This window comes from Garra rufa, chromosome 3, assembly GCF_049309525.1.
Source record: "Garra rufa chromosome 3, GarRuf1.0, whole genome shotgun sequence".
Lineage (NCBI taxonomy): Eukaryota > Metazoa > Chordata > Actinopteri > Cypriniformes > Cyprinidae > Garra > Garra rufa.
The window spans coordinates 19,020,752-19,047,971 of NC_133363.1; the positions used below are offsets into that span (position 1 = coordinate 19,020,752).

The 27,220-nt window shown below is 36.4% G+C and overlaps 1 protein-coding gene across 1 annotated transcript in view; it reads right to left on the reverse strand.

Annotated features, from left to right (window-relative positions):
- slc8a4b (solute carrier family 8 member 4b) overlaps positions 1 to 26,865 on the reverse strand; it is a 93,464-nt gene extending 66,599 nt beyond the window's left edge. The window contains exons 1-2 of the mRNA XM_073835803.1: positions 26,436 to 26,865; positions 25,493 to 25,683 (exon numbers count right to left, since the gene is read on the reverse strand). The gene's annotated coding sequence lies outside the window, so the exon portion shown is untranslated. The remainder of the gene's footprint in view (positions 1 to 25,492; positions 25,684 to 26,435) is intronic.
- Positions 26,866 to 27,220: the final 355 nt, after the last annotated feature.

The following is a 27,220-nucleotide window of genomic DNA, read 5'->3' on the forward strand; positions in this document are numbered from 1 at the left end:
CCTTTCAGAATCTGCAAAATGTTAATTTTTTTCAAGATATTTCACATTAAAGATATTTAATTTTGCCCTTCAGAGACTACAGAAGATAGTTTCCCAGAAGACAAAATAAGTTAAATTTACCCCCCGGGTCTTAATGCTTGGTTTTTCCTTCTGGAGTATCAGTGAGCATTTGAACCTTATGTAATAGTTGCATATGAGTCCCTTAGTTGTCCTTAGTGTGAAAAGATTGATCTCAAAATCATACAGTCATTGCTGGAAAGGGTTTAAATACACAAAATGCCAGAAAACCAAAGAATTTGTGGGACCTGAAGGATTTTTCTGAAGAATAGCAGGCAGTTTAACTATTCAGGACAAACAAGGAACTTATGAACAACTATCACCAAAAAAAAAAACACAGCTCTGGATCATTCAGGTAACAACACAGAATATTATAAAGTGAATATAATAAAGAGTAGTGTATAAAAAAATGCTTTTATAAACCTGGTCCCCTTTCAAAACATAAACTGTTACACAGTCCCTATCTACCATGTGTATAAAGAATGATTGAGTAGTTAAAAGTGCTTTTTTTTATTTAGACATATTCTATAACACCTAGGGCGCCATGTGAGCCAAGCCTGTCACTGGTGCCTCTTCAAAAACGATGACACCCCTCAGTGTGATATATTCATATTTGTTGGCATTAGTGCCATCATGTCAGCCAGGCAGTTCTAAAGTTAAATTATCTTTACTGGCTGCCTATCATTTTGAGAGCTTGAAATTTGCTATGCAGCATCTCTTCAGAGTGAATGCTCTGTGCTCAAATTCACATTCTCAGGAGCAGAAAACATCAGCTATTTAAAACAACAAAGGAGTCAAATGTTTGATTTTTCTTCAACTCTGAAAAACACACCAAATATGCATATTTCATTGTTCTTTAAAATGTTTTACAGCAGGGGTGTAGATTTAGGGTGGACGGAGGGGATGTGGCCCCACCAATATCCTCCGACCATTGAAATGTCCCCAACAATAATTTAATCCACTTTAAAAAAAAAAAAAATCGCGCTGTCAACATTAACCTAGACACGCAGAAAGGGACAGGGGATGGGAGGGGGGTAGGGGGGTGGAGTCATAGGTCCCCACCAATGTCCAGAGCAAATATACGCCCTTGTTTTACAGGCACAGACTCACTGTTACAGACTGTGATCCCTGCTGTTTTCTGTAGGCAAAACCAATAGGGCGGAGAGAAGTACATACATAATAGGGATTTATGAGCAATGGAGACCAAATGTAACCACTGTGTAGCTCATAATATATCTCTCTAAAACTCGAGATAAGGGACCCAGCCCATCAGTCTCACAGTCAGATGTGCTGAAAGAAACAGGCTATTATATTTCATAATTAGCTAATTGCATGCTTGGCAGCTAATGATGATGGCCAGTGCTTGTCTTGTGCTGGTGCCATGGCCATGCATGTTAAATAGATGTAAATGCTTGCTGATAATTGTTGTGGGAAATGCTATAACATAAGATAGGACAGGAGATAAATGTCTTCATCGTCATGAAATGCATTCTTACTGTAAATAAGGGCTCAGAATATCAGCCTTAACTTTGAATGGAATTGTCCATTTACGCGTGTGTGTGTGTGTGTGTGTGTGTGTGTGTGTACCTGGTATTCATCACGTTGTGGGGACCAAATGTCCCCACAAGGATAGGAATACCAGTAGATTTTGACCTTGTGGGGACATTTCTCAGGTCCCCATGAGGAAACAGGCTTATAAATCATGCACAATGAGTTTTTTTGATGAAGTAAAAGTGTGCACAATCTCCTGTGAGGGCTAGGTTTAGGTGTAGGGTAGTGTAGGGCGATAGAAAGTACGGTTTGTACAGTATAAAAACCATTACGCCTATGGAATGTCCCCATAAAACATGTAAACCCAACATGTGTGTGTGTGTGTGTGTGTGTGTGTGTGTGTGTGTGTGTGTGTGTGTGTGTGTGTGTGTGTGTGTGTGTGTGTGTGTGTGTGTGTGTGTGTGTGTGGATACGTCTGTGTGTACTACTCTGATGAGGCCCTATGAGAACATCTTCACTCATGGAAGAAAGCACTGCAGTGCATACTAGATCACCCTACACACAAATACACAGAATTGTGAAAAGGGCAGCAGGAGATTAAATGCCACCATAGGACATTAAAAAAGGATAGAAAATAGGGATAGACAGAGAACAAGAGAGTAAACAAAAAGGCTAAATAAAATAATAAGAAAACTAAAAAGAAAAAGACATAGGAAGATTGATTTGTTGTTGACACTAGTGCTCTGTCAGTGGATTTGTGAACCTCTAACTGACTCATGTTTACAGTGAAATAATGACACAAGCCACTACATAACCTGGACACAAAACAAAAATAATGCATCATACTCTTCTAAGTACAGTAAGCAGGCATGTGATCATCTATCCATAAAAGAATGAAAACGTGTTTCTTTGCCAATTAAATATGACTATACAACAACAGCAATTATATATTTATATATTACGTACCAAAAACAACAACCACAATGTTACTGCAATAGTAGTAATAAAACAATATTACTAATAAGGATATATATGTTTAAGTATCAATATTATATATGTGACCCTGGACCACAAAACCAGTCATAAGGATCAATTTTTTGATATTGAAATTTATACATCATCTGAAAGCTGAATAGATAAGATAGATGGTTGTTAGGATAGAACAATATTTGGCCGAGATACAACTATTTGAAAATGTGGAATCTGAGGGTGCAAAAAAATCAAAATATTGAGAAATTTGCCTTTAAAGTTGTCCAAATTAACAATGCATATTACTAATCAAAAATAAGTTTTTATATATTTACACTGGGAAATTAAGTAAATATCTTCATAGAACATGATCTTTACTTAATATCCCCAAGATTTTTGTCATTAAAGAAAAATCGATAATTTTAACCCATACAATGTATTTTTGGCTATGGCTACAAATATACCCATGCTACTTAAGACTGGTTTTGTGGTCCAGGGTCACATTTTACATATAAAAGGGTTCATTTCAGCTAATGAGCTGTTGTATGTGAAAACTGATAAGGTATACCTTGAACGCAATGTAACTGGCCTTCAAAATGCATAATTGTTGATGTAAACAAAATGTAAATTAAAAAAAAAAAAACTACACTCTGAAACAAACAGTGGCTAGTTATCGGCTAGCTCAGGTCAGAAAATTGAAAGCGTTAGTTAACCCAAAAATTAAAGCTAGTCTATTATTTACTAATTTTCAAGCGTTAGAATTGCATGGGAGGGTGTTTCTCTTCATCAGTCCAAAACAAGTCCAATAAGGTGCATCCATCCATAATAAAAAGTGATTCACATGGCTCTGGGGGGGGGGGGGGGGGTGAATAATAGCCTCCTGTAGTGAATCGATATGTTTTTATAAGAAAAATATCCATGTTTAAAACATAATAATCACTTTAGCTTGCGCCAACTGGTCTAGGTTTATTACTTGTTAAATATGGATATTTTTCTTACAAAAATGCATTGATTCGCTAAAGGAGGCCTTTATTCACCCCTAGGAGCTGTGTGAGGCACTTTTTTTATAATGGGTGAATGCACTTTATTGGACTTGTTTTGGACTGATAAAGAGAAACACCCGCCCACGCAATTCTAAAGCTTGGAAATGGCAGGATAATTTTTAATATAACTCTGACAGGATTCATCTGAAAGAAGGAAGTCATATACACCTAGGATGACTAGAGGGTGAGTAAATAACGGGCTAATTTTCCATTTTGGGTGAACTAACCCTTTAAGTTGAAAAAATCAGGTTTTGAGAACATTTTAAAAAGTCAATTCAGAAAGTCAGTCTTTGTCCCATTCTATGAAACTCTTCCCGACTGAGCACTAGCTCAGAACTGGCACCCTGTCAATGGAAAAGGGAGTCAATATATTTGAGTTTTCTTTTATGGCTAATTGTAAACTATGTTTTGAAATCTTATTATTCCTAGTAGGGGTCTGTGCAAGACTGTACAAGAATTTGTGGTTCTGTCTTATTGTCTTCCCCTTATTTTCCCATATTACATAACTTCATTTGCTACAGGAGTCTCAGAATAACTCAGCAGTGGATCTTGGCTACGTCTGCAGTTGGTAAATGATGTTCACAGTCATTTGGATCCCAGCAGGAAACATATCAGCGGTCAAAGCAGCTCAAGTTCTCTGACCTCTACACAGACTGATCTTAGTAAATAGAGTAAATACAGTAAATTTATGCATGGTGACCTTCAGCAGCAGCAGAATCCTGAGCCTGTTGGACAGGAACAGCAAGCTCAGAACCAGACAGCCAACTACTAACAAAACAAGCAGCTGGCCGCTCAGCAGGAGAGCATACAGCAAGTGTGTGTGTGTGTGTGCCCTTGAAATTGAAAACCAATAGTTATATCAAAAGCCACAGTTTTCACAGTACAGTTCATTTTATGTTCTCATTAGCTATGAAAGAGCAATATGAATTTATAATCATTCAGACATTTTTGTATTTCACACAATACTTGTCAACCAAGACTAAAAACAGAATATGTATATAATGAATCACTGTAGATAAAACGCTGACAGTCTCCAAATTCAATGCTATTAAAAACGAATCTCACACTACAGTGTTAAATTGATTACACTGGGACCAGTCATCTGGCCACTACTGCTGAAACCTCATTATTCTTGTGGCAGTCTACACCCTTCATGTCCGATAAGACAATTGATCTGTCGCAGTTTCGATGGTCCAGCTAACAACAGGTGCTAGAACAGTCCTAAAGGCATATTACAATATTGATAAACAATTGTCCTTGTAAATTTCCACACACAGGATCACTAAGAGAGAAGTGAAGGATTGGTGAGTGGTGAGAATGATATGGTAGTGTGGAGAAATGTGTCCTAAAATGTACCAGAAGAGACAGGTTGAGAGATGAAGTCAGGAGCTGAGGGTGGTGAGATGACACCGATAGTTGAAAAAGAAAGAAATGTGAGAGAGTGAGCGCTAAAAAGGAAACATAGGGTGTAAAAATGAAAGTGATGGAGAAAATAACATAGAATGAGAGTGAGAGAGAAGGTGCCAAATTTAGAGGAGATAAAGCAGCCTCATCTCATTTTAATTTAGTCCTACTCAAAGAGCTCCAAACCTGATATCTCATCAAATCCTTAGCCATCATTCCAGTAAGGCACTCATTACACCGCTACTTACCAAATAAATAAATAAATGGACAATACATTTTCATTTGAATTGCAGATATTTCATTATATGAGTAAAACTCTGCCGAGTGAAACAAGAAACATAAAGCTAACACAACTAAGTAGGAAAATCAGTTGTCTGGGAGAAAGTTAAAATTCTGGCCATAATAAGCCAATAATTATTTTCATATTATAAACCGGAATTCTACACTGTTCTGTGTAAAAAAAAATACATATATATTGTAATGCCCAGTATGAAAATGTAATAAATTTGAGATTTGAAGAGATTACACATAACATTGCTATGAAATACGTGGCCTTAACTAGTATGTACTTACATTTAAATTAATCATTTGATACAATGCACTAATTATGTACATACATATGTTTACATTATACATATTTTAAAAATAGCTGCACGTAATTACATCTGTAATTATTTTTTGCAATTACATTTATAACTTAACTGTTGACCCATCCCTTACACCTTAACCTACCCTTAAAACTAACCATACCACTAAACCTGTCCCTAACCTTAATCGTAAATAAGTATGCACAATTAAATAGCCAACACTGACTATATATATATATATATATATATATATATATATATATATATATCTTCTGCTCACCAAGCCTGCATTTATTTGATGCAGAGTACAGCAAATACAGTAACATTTTGAAATATTTTTACTCTTTAACATAACTGTTTTCTATTTGAATATATTTCAAAATGTAATTTATTCCTGTGATTTCAAAGCTGAACTTTTAGCATCATTACTCCAGTCACATAATCCTTCAGAAATCATTTTAATATTCTGATTTGCTGCTCAAAAACATTTATTATTATTATTATTATTATTATTATTATTATTATTATTATTATTATTATTATTATTATTATGCTGAAAACAGCTGAGTAGAATTTCAGGTTTCTTTGATCAAAAGAATTTTTTTTCTGAAATATTACAGTTTTTCTCAATTGCTAAAACACTATAACCAGTCTTTTGAACTAAAATTTCAAAACTATAACGCCATTTTTGAAAAAGCACACCCATTTCCCTAAACTATAAACACTATTCCCTGCTTTGACACATGAGTTATATTTGGTGAACTGTTACTTCAAAACTCTACACACAAATCCCTACATTTCTCAGTGCTTACACCATGAGGTCATTTAGAAAGCACAAGCATTCAATATTGTTCACTCAAGTCTGCAAAGTTTGAGCTCAATTAGCACACAATTACCCAAGTGGAAACACTAGGAGTCAAAATTTAGCACACACCAATCAGAACCTTCGATGGAGATAAAAGGATAAAAGTTTTTCTCAGTCACTTTGGTGCATTTCTCAGATCAGAAATGAAATATACATTTGTCTGCAGTTTCCTACATTATCAGTTGCTATTGTCATGTTGCTCAAAATGTATTATATACTGTAGTTCTCTGTGCAATAGTCTTACCCCTCAAAACATCAAGTCATTAGCTCATCGTATAAATCATTACCTAAATGCAAAATTTTTGATCTAGTTGTCCTAAACTGTCAATCATATATTCTACACATTTCTATTAGACTTTTTGTAAATTTGCCATGAATTATTCAAGTGAATCTTGACTTTCACTAATGAAGATAATATAGATCAACCAATGATAAAGCAGTTCTCTGAAATAGATCAAAGGTACATCTCATGAACCTTCCATTGGAAAGCAAATAGACAGAGGACAACACAGGAGTTACAAATTCTGACAGTGGACTTTCTTATTTTTATTTTCACCTTTGTGCCCATATTTCTTTTCTTTTTTTTTCTGTTTCACAATGACGTTGTGTGCTTTTATTTTAATTTTTTTTATTTTTTGTCAGACCACTAGTACAAGTGTAACTGTGAATCCTATCCAGTCTTTTTCAATCAATATCCCACATACAGTAATGTGTAATTTTGAAGAGGAAGAGTAGGAGGTGAAAGAGGAAGAGGAGGAGGAGAAGGAGGACGATGATGACAACAACATGGAAGAGACAGAGTAAGGGCAAGGGCAAGAAGACAAGCAGTCTCATATATTTTAGTTGATGAGTGCCAGGGTTGGATCAGGCATGCAAGAGGATTTTACCCCTGCTGCCTGGCCAGGGCTAATTTAGCCTGTGATGCTGAAGAGGTTCTTTGGCCTGTCCCAGACCAAAGACAGGATGCTGGGCAGAATAATTATTTTGTTGTTTTTTGCTGTTTTGTACTGTACAGTACATTAAATTAAGGAATAAAACACTTGCAAAGGAATAGATTTGTTGTGTTCATCATGTGAAAAGTTTTTTATTTGTATTGTTTTTGTAGTATTGTTTTGAATTTATCTCATCAGTGTGTAAAACTGTGTTGTAGTGTGTTTGTTTTTGAGGATTTGTGTGTCATGTCTGAAAGCAAAGTTTGGTTTTTCAGCAAGATTGAATTGTTTTGAGTGGAGAGCTTCATTTTGACCTCAATATAGGAAGTTTGGGGAAATGAGTTAGGAGTTGTGGATTTGTGTTTAGAGTTTCGCAAATAAGAGGCATAATTTCAAGAAATGTGTTTAAGCAATTGAGAAAAACTGTAATCTTTTGTAACATTATTAATGCCTTTATCATCACTTTATGATCAATTTAAACCATCCTTGCTAAATAAGTATTAATTACTATAATTTCTTTCTGACTCGAAACTTTTGAATAGTATAGTGTACAATGTTACAAAAGCTTTTTATTTCAGATAAATGCTGATCTTTGGATATTTCTATTCATCAAAAAATACTGAAAAAAAGTACTTAACTGTTTAAAAATTGATAATAATAATAATAATAATAATAATAATAATAATAATAATAATAATAATAAAACATCAAAAACAAATAAGATCCGCACACAAAAAATAGGCCAACAATGGTGTTTTCGGGCTTAACCCTTCATCAGTGCAATGTCATGTTAAGCCCAAAAATATTTTTCATACTTTGCACCATTGCACTTTTTGCACTTTATTTGTGGCCTCTGGACAATAAATTCATGTGAGCAGTTTGACCTATTTTTCGTGAGTGGATCTTGTTTTTTTTATGTTTAAACTATTTTTGGAAGTTTTGATGTACTCCATTGGAGTTGGACTTGTGTCTGGCGCTACGCTTCACTAAAAAATGTTTCTTGAAAAGCAAATCAGCATATTCGTATGATTTCTGAAGGATCATGTGACACTAAAAACTGGAGCAATGATGCTGAAAATGTAGCTTTGATCACAGGAATAAATTAAAATTTTGAAATATATTCAAATTGAAAGCAGTTATTTTAAATAGTAAAAATATTTTACAGTATTACTGCTTTTGCTGTATTTTGGATCAAATAAATGCAGGCTTGGTAAGCAGAAGAGACTTCTTTAAAAAACATTAAAAATCTTACTGTCCAAAAATAGCTTTTTGGCAAAACATCAAATCAGCCAGGTGACTTAGCCCCCTACAGCCCAAAACTAAAATCACCTGGTCATGATCTTATGTACAATGTTTCTTGCATCTTGTATCTTCTTCGATAAATGTCTCTATTTTTCATATTACAAGCCTGGATACTTTCTGGACTATGGGATTTTTTTTGTGCCAATAATAATGAACGTAACTTTATAAAACTGAACGTAACTTTCCAAGAAACGATCAAAAATATGCCAATGCAAAAGAAGAAAAACACAATGGAAATGAAAAAATGAACTCAGTCGCACAAATTTAACATGCTCTTCAAATATGCTTCATTCTTTGTTAATGATTTTCAAAGAATCGTTTTCGCGAATCATGGATTCTGAATGCGTTGCCACAGCTTTCGCTTACGCTTCGCAAATTTTCGTTTGCTGTTTTGGCACAAACCTCTCGTGGAGGCGGGCTTAACAGCGATCTACTCTGATTGGCTAATGAGCTTTTGATGGACAGTTGCTCTCTGACCTGGATGCACAGACGGTGACGTCCGTGGCGCGCATATTGGAAAGTTTCTGCGGTGTGCAATACGTCGTGCTTTGTTTATATTAAGTATTAATGTTATTAGTATTTCACCTACGGTCGTCTCTTAGTGTCTAAAGATGAGCTCCCAGGAGAGACACGGAGCGGCATCATCTTCCACCTCAGCTTGTCCCTCAGGGCAGCTTGAAGGGACGATCTAAAACGCTTAACGTGGCTTACGTACGTAAAAAACGACCAGGAATCCCCAAATTTTTGTCAAACCACTTGTAACAAACACTAACTACTATCAAAAGAATGAGCCCTTATTCCACAGATAAAGTGAATAAAATCACGTTAAGCGTTTTCTCCCCCGTAGAAGCCCATTATAAGAAAACAGTTTAACGTGGTTTAATTTACCTCAACAGAGACCAGGGAAGAGCAAACTTCTGTCAAATGTTACTGATAATAAATGCTTGCTGCTGTCAAAAGAACGAGCTCTTATTCAGCATAAAGTGATCGCCTCCCATAGAAGTTCATTAAAAAAAACGCTTTAACGGAGCTTAACAATGACAGGAAAAAAACTAATTTTTGTCAAACGTTACATATAATAAACACTTGCTGTCAAAAGAATGAGATCTCATTCAGCAAATAAAGTGAATATATCACGTTAAGCGTCCCCCATAGAACTCCAGGCTGGTTTGACTTAACAACGAATGGGGAAAACCAAATTTCTGTCAAATGTTACATATGATAAACACTTGCTACTGTCAAAAGAATGAGCTCTTACTCAGCGTATAAAGTAATTAATATGTTAAGCGTTATTTCACATAGAAGTCAGCTTAACGTGAACGCTTTGACGAATTGAGAACATTGTAATTTTGTTTTTGTAATACGCATGAAAGTTAAGACAGGTAGCCTACATTTTATCCTGTCTCAGCTGTCTGTAATGATCAGTCCTTTGCGCAGACCTCAGTGAAGTTGGCACGCATAAAAAAGAAATATTTACCAAAACTATGCCATTCGTTTGTGCACGATTTGTGCTGTTGAAATGAGAGTCAAATGTATTTCCCCTTTTTAGAAATAACAAAAACAATTCGGGACAGTGATGTTTAGCTTGGCAGCAGAGTTTAAAAATATATTTATTGTTGCCAACCGCAGCTCCGTTTTTTTTTTTTTTTTTGTGATCGATTGTACAGATAGAATAGAATGAACATTCTATTTATTTCTCCACCGTAAAACATTACAGATTTCTAGGGAAAATGTGATGGCAACGCAAAGTTGGTCCAAATTTATGACTTCTTTATTATAAGTAAAATTTGACAGAAGTCGTTGAGGTGCGCTAAACCAGGATAAGCTGAATCCTTATAATGGACTTCTATGGGGAACGAGTAGTTGATATTATTCTCTTTATGCATGTTCTTTTGACAGCATCTTTTGACTTTTTTTTCTATGGAGAATAACGCGTAACATATTATTCACTATATTGAATAAGAGCTCATTCCTTTAACAGCAGCTATAGTGTTTATTATGTAACATTTGACAGAAATTTGGTTTTCCCCAGTCGTTGTTAAGATACGTTAAACCACGTTAAGCTGTTTCCTTATGGAGATCTATGGGGGACGCTTAACGTGATATATTCACTTTATTTGCTGAATGAGATTTCATTCTTTTGAAATCAGCAAGTGTTTATTATATGTAACGTTTGACAGAATTTTTTTTTTTTTTCCCCGGTCATTGTTAAGCTCCGTTAAAGCGTTTTTTTAATGAACTATGGGAGGCAATCACTTTATATGCTGAATAAGAGTTCATTCTTTTGACAGCAGCAAGCATTTATTATAAGTAAAATTTGACAGAAGTTTGCTCTTCCCTGGTCTCTGTTGAGGTCAATTAAACCACGTTAAACTGTTTTCTTATAATGGGCTTCTACGGGGGAGAAAACGCTTAACGTGATTTTATTCACTTTATCTGTGGAATAAGGGCTCATTCTTTTGATAGTAGTTAGTGTTTGTGGTTTGACAAAAATTTGGGGATTCCTGGTCGTTTTTTACGTACGTAAGCCACGTTAAGCATTTTCCACGTTAAGCGTTTTAGAACGTCCCCTTCAAGCTGCCCTGAGGGACAAGCTGAGGTGGAAGATGATGCCGCTCCGTGTCTCTCCTGGGAGCTCATCTTTAGAAACTAAGAGACGACCGTAGGTGAAATACTAATAACATTAATACTTAATATAAACAAAGCACGACGTATTGCACACCGCAGAAACTTTCCAATATGCGCGCCACGGACGTCACCGTCTGTGCATCCAGGTCAGAGAGCAACTGTCCATCAAAAGCTCATTAGCCAATCAGAGTAGATCGCTGTTAAGCCCGTCCCCACGAGAGGTTTGTGCCAAAACAGCAAACGAAAATTTGCGAAGCGTAAGCGAAAGCTGTGGCAACGCATTCAGAATCCATGATTCGCGAAAACGATTCTTTGAAAATCATTAACAAAGAATGAAGCATATTTGAAGAGCATGTTAAATTTGTGCGACTGAGTTCATTTTTTCATTTTCATTTTGTTTTTCTTCTTTTGCAGTGGCATATTTTTGATCGTTTCTTGGAAAGTTACGTTCAGTTTTATAAAGTTGCGTTCATTATTATTGGCACAAAAAAAATCCCATACTGGACAGCCCTCATATATACACACAAAAACCAAAGAATGCCCCAATTAACCTATCAGAATCAAGTACTCCATAGGGCCATGTGATAATATCCAGTAACTCTAGACTGTATTCACAGCATCTCACCCTGAAGAGCAGTAATTCAAGAGTGGTCTGGCTGATGAAGTGTATGGGCCATATTTCCCGTCTCGGCTCACAGGAGATCACTGATGGCCAAACTTCCACACAGATACGAGCTCATCAATTAGCAGCTGCAGGCAATCTGACAGCTCTGAGATGTCAGAAGTTTACAGCCTTTGCTGTTTTCCCTGATTAATCTGCTAAGGTAAAGGTGATGGCTTCCTAGTGCCCTTCAAATAAGCATACACATTATTACTCTTTCTCTCTTTCTCTCTGTCTGTCTCCAAGCACTGCTCCCCCATCCACATCTCAATTTTTCTCCACATGAACAGAAAGGGCAGGGTATTGAAAATGAAATGACTGGCTGAGTGACCAAACTCAGTAAATCAATCCCACAACAGCAATCACAAAACACGGCTTAACGTCATCCTCTCATTCAATCATTATTTTAATACTAATCCCACTGACATTTTAAATAGTTTCAGGGAGAGCTAAAAGAGACAAGCTGTTATTCTGTTTCCACATGAGTATTTCTGCCTGATTCAATGATCACGTCAGCTCTCCAACGGACCCTCAGCGTTTGATTGACTTGAGTTTCATTTTATCAATCTCACTATTTCATGCTTCTTGTATTTGACTGGCTGGCTCATCAATGAATTAAATTTGTTCTACTGTATAAAAGAAAGTAAGCTGGACTAATGTGCTTGTTGGTAGAAGAATGTATTAAAGGTGCAGTATAATTTTTCTAGACCAATGGTGACTTTTTTTATGTCCCACCGTTCTAAAGAACTGAAGATCCCAGGGACCTTATGAGAAGAGCTGAGATAATGGGGTCCACAGGAACCTTCTGAGAAAAACCCATTAATTGGGTTCTTTACAAATGGATTTTCAACACTAATGTACAGCAGTGTTAAATGAATCTGACTTAAGCTAAATTTATTTTTCACAAAACATTTGACCATCCTTAGCAATTATCTCATATACTGTGCTGGCATCATGTCTTTTGTATCACCTTGCTATCATGTCTTTTACAAATTTGGTCAAATTTTGGGTTTAATTAAGAATTAATGTTTAATATTTTTGAAAAAAGTCTCAAAGCTGAATTTCTTTAAACAAAATATAGTAAAAACAATAGAAAGTTTAAAAGAACAGTATTCATACCCTTCTGGTACACTTGAAATTTAGTTCGGGAGCATTCATATCACTTGTAGATGTTACTACACTTCGAGTGGAGTTAACCTGTGGCAAATTCAATTGAATGGGTATGATTTGGAAAGGCACACACACCTTAATAAAAAAGTCTTACAGCTAAAAATGCATATCAGAGCAAAAACCAAGCCCTAAGGTAAAAAAAAACCTGTCTGTAAAGCTCACAAACAGGATTGCGTCAACCACATCTGTGGAAGAGTTTAGAAAAAAATCAGCTGCATTGAAGGTTCACAACCTGTTGGTTTTGATGCTGGGTTCCTGGTTTTAGCTGGTTTATGCTGGTCCTTTGCTGGTTTATGCTGGTCTTTAGCTTTTTTATGCTGGTCCTAGTTTGTCATGTTGCTGGTCAAGGACCAGCATAAACCAACAAAGGACTAGCTTAAACCAGCATCCCAGCATCAAAACCTACCTAACCAGCATATGCTGTTTATTTCAACAGGGCAGAAGCATGTAGCCTCCATTATCCAAAATGGAAGAAGTCTGGAACAGCTAGGACTCTACCAAGAGCTGGCCTCCTGGCCAAACTGAGCAATTTATTGAGAAGGGCCTTGGTTAGACTGGTGACCAAGAAGCTCTAGTTGAGCTCCACGATCATATATGCAGATGGGAAAAACTTACAGAAGAACAAACATCACTGCAACACTCCACTGATCCAGTTTTGATGTCAGTGTGGCCAAACTCAATCCTCTTCCCAGTCAAAACACATCAAAACCCACCTGGAATTTGCAACAAAGCACCTAAAGATCTCTACGATTTTAAGAAACATGATTTTCTGGTCTGATGAACCTCAATTCCAAGCAGCATGTTTGGAGGAAAGCAGGCACTGCTCATCATCTGCACAGTAGCATCCCAAAAATAAAGTATGGAGGTAGCAGCCTCATGCTGTGGGACTGTTTTTCAGCAGTATATAGATATGGATATCCTTAATGAAAACCTAGTCCAGAGCATTCAAAACCTCAGACTTTTTTGCTTTGTTATTATGGTGTATGGAGTGTATATTGATGTGGAAAAACAGTTATTTAAAGCAGTTTAACATAAGGCTGTAACATAACAAAACATAAAAAATGAAGGGGTATGAATACTTTCCAAGGCACTGTACTTAAATTCTTTCCACCATGAATCTTTCAGCTGACCAAATGAGACTACACAGAACTGCACAGCTTCTTGTCCCTCAATAAATTAATCATGCACTGTTCCATTTCACCTCATTACACACACATCTGAACAAACTTAGACATCCATATACACTCACACACATACAGTATATAGGCTGCCAGCCAAAAAAAAAAAAGCAACACAGCACTCTGCCAGATGTAAACACATACTGGGTACATCCAGCACACTGCATCTGTTCAGAAATGCCTCTAAGGTAACAGATGACACCTTAACGCTCAAAACCAACAATGTACAAGTGTAAAGCTCAAGTATGCTGATATACAAGGAAGGATCTAATTACTGAGCCTAAATAATTAAACCTCACTGCTTCTAATTAACAACTGTATCAACACAACCTCTGGGAAGAAAAGGGGGATGTGAATGAGAAAGGAAGAAACAAATGGGAAGACAGAATTACATGTTCTGATATTGCTGATAAAAAGAACTTACTGATAAAAAGAAATAAGTTCTGTTGTGAAGAAGACAATAACACTCCTAAGAGATTTTATAGTCAATGTAGCCTCATAGAAAACAAATATAAAAGAGATAAAACCAGTGTTGAATGATGTCTGCTTGCAACGTTGAGATGAAAATATCAAACTCATATTGAAAAAATTATTAGTACAAGTACAACACTTATTAATTATCTTGGAACCAGGTTAATACAGACTATGACAACATATGAAATAGAGGAAGCAAAAACCAAGAGGAGTCGAAAATGAAGAGAGAAAGTGGGACTGAGGGCAGAAAACAGTGGCTTCCTCTCTGAAAGCAGTAATTGCAAATGCTGATTGTGCTTCTGGCAGTGATATAAACACAGCATGCAGTGCTAACTGCCACTTTTGATAATGCTAATACTTGCATTTGAGGCTAAGAATCTCCCATCTGTCAGACATACACATATGGACATGACTAGTGTTAATATTTAGACAAACCCTAAAAGCACTTTTATCTCACATTTGCTTTTGCTCACACTATCAGTAAGGTTTAGGATTGGATTTGGTGACATTTCATTTCCGAACTGTGCAATATGTGAACCAACTAATGTAATAAAATATTGCCACAGTCATATTCATCTGTTTCAGACTAGAGGACAACTGAGGGACTATTACAGAAGGTTTAAATGCTCACTAATGCTCCATAAGGAAAAACCGTGCATTAAGATCTTGGGGGTGAAAAAAACTTTTGAACAGAATAGATTTGTGTACATTTTTCTTATTTTGCCAAAATATAATATTTTTTCATTTAGTACTGTCCTTCAGAGGCTACAGAAGATAGTTACATGTTTCCCAGAAGACAAATAAAAGTTAAAATTACCCATCTTCAAATAATATGTTTTCATCCCCCAGCTCTTAATGCATGTTTTTTCATTCTGGAGCATCAGTGAGTGTCCCTCAGTTGTCCTCAGTGTGAAAAGATGGATCTCAAAATCATACAGTCATTGTTGGAAAGGGTTCAAATACACATAAATGCTGGAAAACCAAATAATTTGTGGGACCTGAAGAATTTTTCTGAAGAACAGCAGACAGTTTAACTGTTCAGGACAGAACAAAAAAACAGCTGTGGATAATTCATGTAACAATACAGTATTAAGAATCAAGGGGATGTAAACTTTTGAACATCAACTTTTTATCAATTCAACTATTATTTTTTCTTGTGGTCTATATGTAATCATCTTTTAAGTGAAATATCTTATTCAGGTCAGTACTAAATTCCAGTCTGCTTTCTAATTTAATATATTCAGAAACACATTGTTTATTTTATTTCCAGGAAAGTAAACAGGAAATCTAAAAATGAGATCTAAAAATACTCATTCAGAATCCAGCAGGGAAAGAGATGTCAGCCTCAGCTTCACTTCAGATCAACTTTCAAAACTTTTCCATGGAAGTGAGTCGTCTCTGTTCCTTAAAACCCCTTAGAGCTCTCAGAGGCTTTCGAGTTCTGTGAGCAAAAGCTCTGGAACTGCCGTCACTGTTGGACGGTTCCCGCAGCACTGAGGCAGAGCCGCCCTGTGCCATGCTGAGCATCGTCAGCCAAACAGCCAGTGTGACATTAGCAGACAGTAGGGGGTATACTTCACTCACACACACACACACACACACACACACACACACACAGATGCATGGTGTGCAAAGCGGCATCTAACCATGAGCAATTTACATCCTTGTGGTCTCACATGGTGCTCTGCATGCTGAGTTACATGCTCAGAGTCACAGCTTGATAGTGTCAAATGAAAATGTCCTCAAGGGGACAGTGGCTACAAATGCTGGACCCATAACATTACCTGAAATGACATCATTGTCTCCTCCATAGCACCCTTAGATAAACTTTCTCTTGTTTGATATTTTTTACATTTAATTTCTCCGTACTTTTTTCTGTCCTTTAACATCTGGGCTCACTGTGGTAAAGGTTTGTGAACATCATATTTCATTAAGATAAATAAAAGGATGAAAAAAAACACATCTGGTGGTGAGGCAGACAGCATCTGGTATAGTGGAAATGTTATAAATGAGTAGATGTATAACATGACACAAGAAGCAGAAGGGGTTATCTACAATGTTCAGTAAAAGGGCCATATAAAGTAGCCTCAAAAATATTCGAACAGTTTTCCTAAAAATGTATTTGTAATTAATGCTAAATCAAAAAATATACTAAGCAAAATTAGGACAAGACATTTTCTGGTTGTCTAATGTGGATCAAGTAAATAGATATTGTTGACTTCATGCATCCAGTAAAAATCACACTGACACCAGCTGGTTAAAATTCTTTGCAAAGTGGCCCCAAAAAAAAGTAAAATAGGTTCTATAAAAAGCTCTAGCACCATTTGTTTTGTTTGAAGATGCCATTTGTCTTGATATTTTGTATGCAATCAGGGTTTGAAATTAACTGCCAAGCACCAAATAGGGGGAAAATCAACCATGGCAGGTAACGCTATGAACTCACAGCCAACTTGGCAGGTTACAATTATTGTGTTTTATCACTCTGCATTTTATCAGAACGCCCAACATCAGCAAAACATGTCAGAGCCGATAGCCTCATGGGCAGTGCTTCAATATATAGCATAATGCACTTCGGGTAGCCTAATAAGTTTGAGTCCTGGATCTGTGCCCCTCTTTCTACCTCTTCACTTCAGATATACTGTCTAAATAAAGGCAAAATAGGGTTTGTGCCAGGATTTCTATAGTGCTTAAAATATCCAGGTTTTGGTTTTGTTTGCGCTGAGCAGACCAATCGTTGTATGACATCAAAGTATTGTGAGAGCTATAGACAGTAGACAGCTTTTGAATCACTCTTATAGTACTTTGATGTCAAAAACTAATCGGCTTCAAGTCTAACAAAACACACATAATATGTATGCATAATTGTATGGTTCTGACAGTTCTCTGTTGATCCCTCCTTTTAACTGTCACGATTGGTCGATCATGTACAATACCTGCATGTTATTGGTCAAACTACTTTTTTGATTTTTAGCTTTACCAAGTAAGAAAACAGGAAAACAAAGCCAAAACAAATCCTGGCCAAAACATGTCTAGAAAACATGGCATGTATGGTCACCCTGGGCAAAAATAAATGTTTAAAAAACAAACAAATACGTTAGGTAAACATAACAAAACACTAGTGTACACTGGCAAGGAGAGCACCTCTTCAACCCGTTCTTACTTTCTAGGCATCTGAAAAATGCCTCTATGCAGATGCCAAGAGTGCCCTTTAGTGTCTTTATATCATTTTGAGGCATGATTTGTATTATCATTACTGACTACTGGCTTGGATTTTTTTTATGCATTTTAATGGAAGAGTGACTTCAGTATGCTGAGTTTGCTGATTTTTGTGAGGAAACAGCTGATTATTTTATGAACTGACATCCTGTCCACTAATCTTCAATGTACTTTCTATTAAAACATTCACTTTAAAGTGAGCAACAAGCGTAGGTGATTGTAATGAGGCTCACAACGATAGAAAGTCCAAGAAACAGTCTTTTAATAAGTAAAGCCAATAGGACGAAGAAAACACAGGAGTAAGGATACACTACAAGATGAGAACAGACAATAGAACGGAAGAAACTCAGGTCATTTTTACGATAATTCTGATGGTACACATAAGCAACATTAATAGGGACTGTGACAATAAGTTTTATGAGTTTATAAGAAAACAACTGCTGTTGTATCAGAGAAGTAACAGACAATTTTGTGATGGGTAGGATTCCGTTTGTGGTGCTACTCTCATTTTTATTCTATCTGTAAACAAGATAAGAACTCATATGCAACTATTACAGAAGGTTCAACTGCTCACTGATGCTCCAGAAGGAAAAAACCATGCATTAAGAGCCAGGGAGATGTGTACATTTTTCTTATTTTGCCTAAATATCATATTTTTTTTCATTTAGTACTGCCCTTCAGAGGCTACAAAAGATAGTTACATGTTTACCAGAAGACAAAATAAGTTAAATTTACTCTGATCTTCAAATATTAAATGTTTTCACCCCCTAGCTCTTAAGGCATGTTTTTTTCTTCTGGCGCATCAGTGAGCATTTGAACTATCTGTAATAGTTGCATATGAGTCCCTCAGATGTCCTCAGTGTGAAAAGATGGATCTCAGAGTCATACAGTCATTGATGGAAAGTAGGGCTGCAACAACGAATCGATAAAATCGATAAAAATCGATTACTAAAAGCGTTGGCAACGAATTTCATAATCGATTCGTTGTGTCGCGCGACGCAGAGACATTTGGTTGTTATTATATATATTTTAAAAAAAAATTGAGCGCAGAGCGGAGTGGACACATTCGGTCTCTCTCCCGCACTGATGCCAGCAGAGTTCGGCACTTCGCTGTGTTTCCATCCAAAAATGCGAATTTAACTTATGCGCAAAACTGGAACATTTGAGCATAAAGCACCGTTTCTACATTATATATATATATGCTGCCCCGATTTATATCAAACATGTTTGATATTTAAGCCTACTTTGGCTAGCGTACTTTCACAGCAGCCAATGCTCGATCGCAAAACAGCTGCTGTACGGGTCGTTGGATAGTGGAGATGGAGAAAACTACTTCTATAGTTTTTGTAACACTGTCTGTCTGTATAATGTGTCGAAAACATACCACAACCGTAAGGAGAAAGAGGAGCTCTGCTGATGTGAAATCGTCTCAGTTTTGAATAGGGCTGTGACGGTGGCACGTTGTTTTTTTATATATAGCCTACACTTCAGTCAGCGAACAAGCAGCCTAAAAACGCTAAAATAAATCAAAGAAATAATATATTTAATTAAGAAAGTAGCCTAAGAGTATTAAATAGGCTATTAAACAAACATTCCTTGTAAAAATGTCCGACAGCTCATCAATTTTTGGCCGACTGAATTTCCAGTCCGACTGTCTTTTTTTCTCTTTCTCTTCCTCATTACACAGCTGCTGTTTTTAATAGCAAAGTGATTACATTTATTTTCGTTCCTTTAGTTTATAAAGTTAATTTAGAGATATATTTGGAACACTTTTTGTTTGTTAAATTCAAGTTTTTGTTTTTTAAAGTTATGACCTAGCAAACAGCGGCAGACAGATCAAAAGCCTGCTTAATTCATCGCGATTTAAATTAAAATCCATTGATATAAAAAACTTAAAACATATCACAATATTAGTTTAATCATTCAATCAAGATAATTCCAAAGTTTGTGCGGAGAGAAGCGCGCTTTGCAGGACATGGAGACGCCAGTGCAATGTGGAATTTCTTTTTTGCTCATAAAGGTAAGAGTAATTTACCACCCGGGCCGGTACTGTAAAGGGTCTACCTTAGTTTGTGTGTACTAACAGTATCAACAAAATGTGCTCTTAAAGAAAACAAACAGAATACGCTTGATATCTTTGGTTTAAACAGGAGCGCTTCACAATAATTAACCGAAACCCAGGTAATTGCCTCACAAACACAATATCTATAGAAAGCTTTAAATTATTATTTTACTATAAAACGAAATAATTAAAATCAAAAACAAAATTCTTTCATTAGCTAATCCATAAAGATGCATTAGGCATTAATGAGCAGATGGCAGGATCGTCAATTTCATCTTTGCAACACTGAATCAGAAAATACTAGTTTATTAATAAGTAATTCGAATATTTTCTTAATTTTTGCCTTGACACATTCATGGTAATTACTTTTGCTGGGGCTTTGAGGCCAGTTTTGCGTGCATTTGAATGCGGAACTCTTCCAGCTGGTCGCTGCTGATGGCAGGACACTAAACACCGCCATGGCAGAATGAATGTAGCAGAAAGTTAGTCAAGTTATCCCGTTCCAGCGTGCAAAGTCACATGACTTTTTTAATGCGCACTGAGGAATTTAATTTGAGAGGCTTCTTGATGGGAAATGCAGCATGTACACCACAGCAAGCCGCTGTCTTGACGGATAGTAATTTTAGTTTATTTAGTCTATATATTTGGCAGATGTAAAGCATACATGTGTATGTTTTTTGTGTTAGTCCATTTTTATTTTATTATTATTATTATAACAGTTCAAGGAGCAACATGTTCGTGCACTTTCTAAAGATTTTAGTTCTGTTTTTGAATAAAGGGTTGTAAATCCCTTTTTTTTTTTATCCGATTCATCGATTAATCGAAAAAATAATCGACAGATTAATCGATTATTAAAATAATCGTTAGTTGCAGCCCTAGGATTCAAATAAACAAAAATGCTGGAAAACCAAAGAATTTGTGGGACCTGAAGAATTTCTCTGAAGAACAGCAGGCTGTTTAACTATTCAAGACAAACAAGGGACCCACTAAACAACAAAAATATATTTAAATCTAAGATGTGATTTTGATATATTTTGATATCTTTTGGCTAGTTGAAGTTCGGAATAAGGGGTAGGCCTAAACTTAACCAAGTAGCCAAACTGGCTGGTTAGGGAAAAGGTTCATTATTTTTAAAACCAGAGTGCAATGACATTCATAAATTTTTAAGTGTTATTTTTTGGGGTGACTGCATGCACCTCTACAGTGGTCTATGTGTTGCTGTTAAAGAGTTGTCATAGAGATGTAGGTCTCAAATTCAAAATATTTTCCTCTCAAGAGTGTCTGAGAGTGGTATCTAACATCAAGAGCCTGTGGGAGAAATCTGACCTAAAAAAGCCTCCCCAGCCATGCCTTCTGCCTTATCCCCTTCTTTCTCTTTCACAACCTCACATAGATTTCTTTCTCACACTTCTCATTCACACTCTTCTATGCTTGTTCTCTCCATTTTTAGGCAGATGTTACGCATCACTTTTTTATCAGCTGACATGTATGTGAGAGACTGTCTCCCATCAGATAATTAGAGATCATCCTCTCTTTTGCATTTGCCCTCTTTCATCTTTGAACTCCTCATGTCTTTGACATCAGACTGACATCAATGATCTAAAGAGGTTTAGAAATAAAGTTACAAAAGCTGTCACAGGGGCAGTACCTTTTTAAATGGTATACTAATATGTATCATTTACAGTTGAGGTCAAAAGTTTACATCCCCTTTTCAGAATCTTCAAAATGTTAATTATTTCACAAAAATAAGAGGAATAATACAGAATGTACGTTATTGTTTATTTAGTTCTGACCTCAATAAGATATTTGACATAAAAGATTTGTACATATAGTCCACAAGAGAAAATAATAGTTGAATTTATAAAAATGACCCTGTTCAAATGTTTACATCCCCTTGATTCTTAATTTTGTTTATACACTCTTAAAAATAAAGGTGCTTTAAAAGGTTATTCACAGTGATGCCATAGAAGAACCATTCAGTTAGAGGTTCTTTAAAGAACCATCTTTTTCTTACCTTATAATCTGAAGAACCACAGCTGTGGTGGAATGATCCACAGCTGTGGTTTTTTAGCTTAGTGACTCCTAGAGTCCCTTGTTTGTCCTGAACAGCCTGCTGTTCTTCAGAAAAATCCTTTAGGTCCCACAAATTCTTTGGTTTTCCAGCATTTTTGTGTATTTGAACAGTCATTGTTGGAAAGGCTTCAAATACACAAAAAATGCTGCAAAACCAAATAATTTGTGGGACCTGAAGTATTTTTCTGAAGAACAGCAAACAGTTCAGGACGAACAAGGGACTCATGAACAACTATCACTAAAAAAAAAAACACACAGCTGTGGATCATTCAGGTAAGACCACAGTATTAAGAATCAAGGGAATGTAAACTTTTGAACAGGGTCATTTTTATAAATCCAACTATTATTTTTTCTTGTGGACTATATGTAAACATCTTTTATGTCAAATATCTTATTCAGGTCAGTACTAAATAAACAATAACATGCATTTTGTATGATCCCTCTTATTTTAGTAAAATAATTAACATTTTGCAGATTCTGAAAGGGGGATGTAAACTTTTGGCCTCAACTGTAGATTCTAACATACACTTGAGGTACTAATATGTACCTTTAAAGTACTAATAAGCACCCTTTGGGGGTAAATAAGGTACAAAGGTGTATCTTTTGAAAGGGTACCGCCCCAGTGACAGCTTTTGTACCATTTTTTTCTGAGAGCGTATACAAAAACAATTTAGTTACTGATTTTAAAAACATTAAACTGATATAACACAAGTAAAAAATAAATAATAATCATTAAGCATAATCACAATAATCTGACCTGTATGAGCATATGTGTAAAAAGAAAAAAACAACAACAAAAAACAACGAGCAATCAATAATAGTTTAAACCATGTAAAATCATAATCCACAGAGGGAGTAAACATGTTTGTCATGGCAATTAATTCTACACAAGATACTTATTATATTTCCAGTTTTGTTCCTTTTACTGTTAAAATTAGAATTCTGTTCAGGAACAAACAAGCTCCACAACTAATTCCAATCAAGAAACTGGCACATCTTCAGCAAATGCTCATTTCACCTTTGGATTTTGGGGTTTGACTAGAAAAAGTAATTGAATTGTCAATAGTAATTAAATGAGGGATTTTATCCAGAAAAGGAAAAAAAAAAAAAAGGAAAGGGGGTGAGTGAGGCCAAGTATGGTGACCCATACAAGGAATTTGTGCTCTGCATTTAACCCATCCAAGTGCACACACACAGTAGTGAACACACACACACACCGTGAACACACACCCGGAGCAGTGGGCAGCCATTGCTGCGGCGCCCGGGGAGCAGTTGGGGGATCGGTGCCTTGCTCAAGGGACTCACCTCAGTCGTGGTATTGAGGGTGGAGAGAGTGCTGTACATTCACTCCCCCCACCTACAATCCCTGCCGGACCTGAGACTCGAACTTGCAACCTTTGGGTTACAAGTCCGAATCTCTAACCATTAGGCCACGGCTGCCCCAACTATTATTAGTTTTAATCTACACCACAGACAATCAAATACCTCTGACAAAAGGTCTGCTTGTCATTAAAACCAGATATGGATTATGCATGCATATTTAAACTCTTTTTTTCCACTTTGTCTCGTTGACTGATTTGAACTATGCCAGATATCTTTTAGAGGCTTTTAAAATATGGTACCACCTGACAAAAAGAAGAGAGTGCTGAACATTTTTCAGATTTTATCACAACTGTAAACCTGAGTACTTCCTGTTTCTTTCATAAGCATAACATTCACCAACATCATTATGACTGTCACCATGCACAAATAACCTTCTGGTGACTTCTGGTGACATAACCTTATCGCACGACCTGTTACTGTGTGACTAATGACAGCACTGGTTTTGACAAGTGATTTCATAACGTTAGGCTCTCTTAGCCAATCTCAATTTCCTCAACCCATCTATTTTAATTACCTCTTCTCCTCGCTCACTCCAACCACCAATCCCGCAGGTCAAATAAGACATATTTCCTGGCACACTTACACTCCATATTAATAAAAAATGTGACCTGGGCCAGAAAAAGCTTGCCCAGTTTCAAATAAATAGCAGAGTGAATTGAGAAACTTTTAGCCTACGTTCATTTTGAAAATGTATTTTAACTTACTACAACTCAAGCTCACTAAAAAAACATGCCAGTGGTGACATTTCAGCAAAATAATATTATGTTTCTTTTTGCACATTTCGCAACACTTTGAAATCGAGATGTGAAAATAAGTTTTTATTAATCAACAGCCTGCTGCCATAATCATAATTTGTGTGAACATGAATAAAATGTGTTAGTGTTTTACTGCCACTAGTGGTCAATTTAGACAGAACTGCAGAAAATGTTAAGTATACAGGTAGGTATGTTTTTGGATTAATAAAAAGCAAAGTTTTATTTCCTGTATTTGCATTCCTGTTGAAACATCTCTGGTTCCTCAACATAATTTCGGTTCTCTGAAATGTGGACAGTGCATCACTAATTTTTACTTTGGGGAGGAAACTTATATAAATGTTATGTCTTCAAAAATCATGTTCAACAGTGGAACTGCATTTCCCATGACTCTGAAAAAAAAAACCCTCAACCAATCAGAGTCATAGTCTTGTACCTTTATCTTTTGTATAATTTTCAAATATATTTTGCTTCTAATCAAAGTTGTTTAGCTGATTGGTTTGGTTCATTGCTTATGAAGACACTTTTAGAAATACTGAATTTCACATGATAAAAAGATGTTTTGTATTAGTGAATTGCTGGCAGTGTACTAGTAAGGACAGGCAAATGACAAAATATCTAGCATAACTGGAAAATGTTCTGTGACTAATAAGGTATTCTAAGTGAGACATTTATAGGTATGACGCAAAGCAATTATTATCTCATAACAAAAAAAAGAAAAAACACACGTGCATTAACACCAAAATATTACATAGGTCTATTTTTCACCCATTTCTATATAATCTAAGTCATATGAAAGGGATTTTCTGTTGCCAATTGTGCAAATCAGGTTTAAATGAGACTTCGATTTGTGTGTTCGATTACAAAAGAGTAATCTGAGCGAGAGACATTGGGATTCAGCGAATGGGTGAATGAGATCTGACTGACAGGATGAGAAGGAGACAAGGATGTGCGCGCACATAAAAATGAAAGTGGATTTGGATCCCCAAAATACCCCGTTTATTTGTGATTCTGTGTTTTTCATTAACACTCATTTAACCACTTCAGTGAGTACATAATAAAGTACAAGAACTATGACAATGAGATTTCCAAGATCCCAGCAGCGCATTAAAATCTAATGCGCTTTTACGCACAGCGGTCGCTCAAACTGCAATACTCAAATGAAGATTCTGATAAACATTTTGGAGACATAACTATGCAAACAGTATTCTCTTGGACTGTCCCTCAGTAAAGTGAAGCGCTTACCGTTTGGTCTGCGCTGGAAACAGGTGGTCGCTCGCAGGGATCAGTGCGGTTTATCCGCCGGTGTGTTGTTGTTTGTCGATGGTATTAGTCGCTCATGTCAGGAATCTATTTCCCCGGCGCGTCCGAGCCGAGGAGGTTTCCCGCCAGACAACTAGCTTTCCAGTATGAGGAGACCTGGTAGTGTAACCCCACTGAAACGCAAATAAGCAACTTAATTACCTTAATAGCCTTGACAGAATTGAGACGGTCATCTCGCTGACCGCTGTGTGCTACGCGGTGCGCCTCAGACAAGTTGTGTAGCCTAACCTTAATGAATGAGTCACCATGCGCGCTTTACATGCTGTATACTTATCCTTAGCTTTATACTGTATGCAAGCATACAAGTTCTTTATTTTACTTGAAATAAAGTAATCTGGGTTACCATAGGCAGAAGAGCAAGAAATGTGGTGGTGAGGGGATGTGACCCCACTGACTAAAGACTGTATCATATGCATATATTATTTCACAAAATGGGTCAATTCTTTGTCTACAATTAAAAACTGTGTGTAAAATATTGGCAGCCAAAGCTGCCAGAACTTTACCATAAAAACACAATGCCATGTTACAGACATTACGACTGTATTCCTGTGTTGTATGCCTGTATAGTGTTTACCATAATAACACCAGCAAACGTTAAATTCACAATAATTATACATGAACTATACATATTTATGTATGGCTGTTCCTGGGAATCAAACCTATGCCCTTGGTGTTACTGTAACGTTATGCACTTAACTTATAATTTAAACAAAACTGTACTGTAAAATACATATATTTTCTTTTTAAACAATACATTTCCACCGTAAAGCATACACCAATTCACACTTTTCTTCATTAAAATTAAATCAATTACCTTTAAAAAAAAAAAAACTTAAAACATAAGTTCGCTTTAGCATCAACTGACCTTCCAAATTCAATGCAGTTCTCTCTTGTTTAGGACTTTCAGCGATCTTCTCTGGCTCCTGTAATACAGGTTTCTTTCCGTTGCTCCGGTATTGACATGTGTGTCTAAATAAAATAGTCGCCCTCACGATCTGTTTTCAATAATCACTCAGTTCCCGTTTGTCACTGGTTCGAGCTGTTCGAAATGTTAGGGAATGGAAATAGCTCTCGCTTCCTCTTAAGACTCAAAACCCCTAGTATGTGTCCTGCTCTGATCAAACTGATCTAGTATATCCACGCACGTCTCCTCCGTTGATGACCGTCATTGTAATGAATCCCTCTCGTGAGTGGTTGCTTTTGTCATACCTCCTCTAAGAATAACGAGACGAATCGCTGCTGACTACAAATGAATGAATGCGCTGCTCAAAGTTAAATGAAGAGAATAAAGGAGGAGCGGGTGACACTGTGTCGGCGCTCAGGATGTAAGAGTCAGAATGAGCTTACTCGCATCAGCATCAGCTGCTGTGCCGAGGGGTGGGTTGAGAGAGTGCTACATACATGACATACTCTACATCATTCGTAAAAACTGGTTAAGCTTGTGCGTTTCTACGGCGGATGCCAATGAGTAAAACAAATACAGGTGCAGTGTTTTCATTTTAAAAATAGAAAAGCTGTACACTTAACGAGCACCTGTTCACAAACAGCCCTTTGAGCAATATCATTAATTAAAATGACGTCTATTACACTCCTATTAAGTGACACCAGTCATGCCAGTTTTCTCTTTATTCAGCATAGAGCTGGTCGCCC